Source organism: Mus caroli, unplaced genomic scaffold (genome assembly GCF_900094665.2).
Source record: "Mus caroli unplaced genomic scaffold, CAROLI_EIJ_v1.1 scaffold_21850_1, whole genome shotgun sequence".
Classification (NCBI taxonomy): Eukaryota; Metazoa; Chordata; class Mammalia; order Rodentia; family Muridae; genus Mus; species Mus caroli.
Window position 1 is genome coordinate 9,174 of NW_018391330.1, and position 1,396 is coordinate 10,569.

The 1,396-nt window shown below is 40.9% G+C and overlaps 1 pseudogene; it reads right to left on the reverse strand.

Moving 5' to 3' along the window:
• Window positions 1-290: 290 nt before the first annotated feature.
• LOC110289115 lies at window positions 291-550 on the reverse strand (annotated as a pseudogene).
• Between the last annotated feature and the right edge of the window lie 846 nt (window positions 551-1,396).

The following is a 1,396-nucleotide window of genomic DNA, read 5'->3' on the forward strand; positions in this document are numbered from 1 at the left end:
CTAGCTGTTTCAACAGGCATTCTCTTCTAGTAACTTTTTCTTAATCATACAGTTTAAATAGTGACACTCAATTTACTGGAAGATGAATACATAACTGGAGTGTATATATAAGTTTTTGTAAGAAGTTCATTGAGACCTTTAGAGTTTTTGCATATGTTTTTTGTTTATGTGGTTGTTTTTTGGGGTGGTGATGGTGGTGGCAGGTTTTTTTTTTTTGGAACCCCTCCCCCAAATCTTTATTGTATAGAAATACACACACACACACACACACACATATAAAATCCAAGATGCTATTCTCTCATTTCCCCATCTTCCTCGTCTTCTTCAATGCCTCTGATGTAGAGGACATTATTACACCTTATTAGAACTTTGCCCAGATGTCCAGACAATGCCCCATCTATGTATTCTCCTGTATTTGCGAGCTGCATGTTCATGTAGCCATCCAGGGAGACCAGGTAGCTCTGTACTCCATGCCCCACTTCAGTTTCACCATCACTGGCTTTCCTGTCAGTGCATTGAGAAAAAGCTTGGGATTGAGGGGTAAACTCATCGTGACCACCAGTGAGCGCTGCACCCCGCTAGCCTCCAACCCTGCCGCTGGTTCTTAATATTTACCTCAAGCAGTCCTGAAACTCATTACATAGGCTTAGGCTGGTCTCCAATTCAATGAGATTAATGTACCTCTACCTCCTGGGTGGTACAATTAAAGGTGTGAGCCAGTACACCCAGCTTGCCTATATTTTTTGTAGTTAGTCATCATTCAGACCATTTCTCCAATATGTGTAGTATTGATCTGTTTATCTCTGACTATATAGCTGTTATTAGGCCTTTCTCCTGCAAGTTTATATCCCGTTTAAAGGGCCCAGAAATGACAGGGGTGGACCTCCTTTTCAATTTCCTTCTAAAATGACTTGGTGATTATATTAGAACTTCTGTGACATGGAGTAAGTGTGGAAATCACCAGAGTTATATGAATCTATTGTTAAAGAAATACATATTTTATATGTTGTCAGAACTATGCTTTCAGTTGAACCCATGCATTATGGATATTTTAGGATGCACTGACATATGATGATGTCCACATTAATTTCACTCCGGAAGAATGGGCCTTGCTGGATCATACCCAGAAGAATCTCTACACAGATGTTATGCTGGAGACCTACAAGAACCTCACTGCTATAGGTAAGACTGTGAATTTTAATTTGCTTTTTAAAATATGAGGAAAGGTGTTTCTTTATTGAGCTCTTCTTTAATTTTCATTGTGAAAGAGGAACAATGAGCTGGGCGTGGTGGCGCACACCTTTAATCCCAGCACTTGGGAGGCAGAGGCAGGCGGATTTCTTAGTTCGAGGCCAGCCTGGTCTACAAAGTGAGTTCCAGGACAGCCAGGGCTACA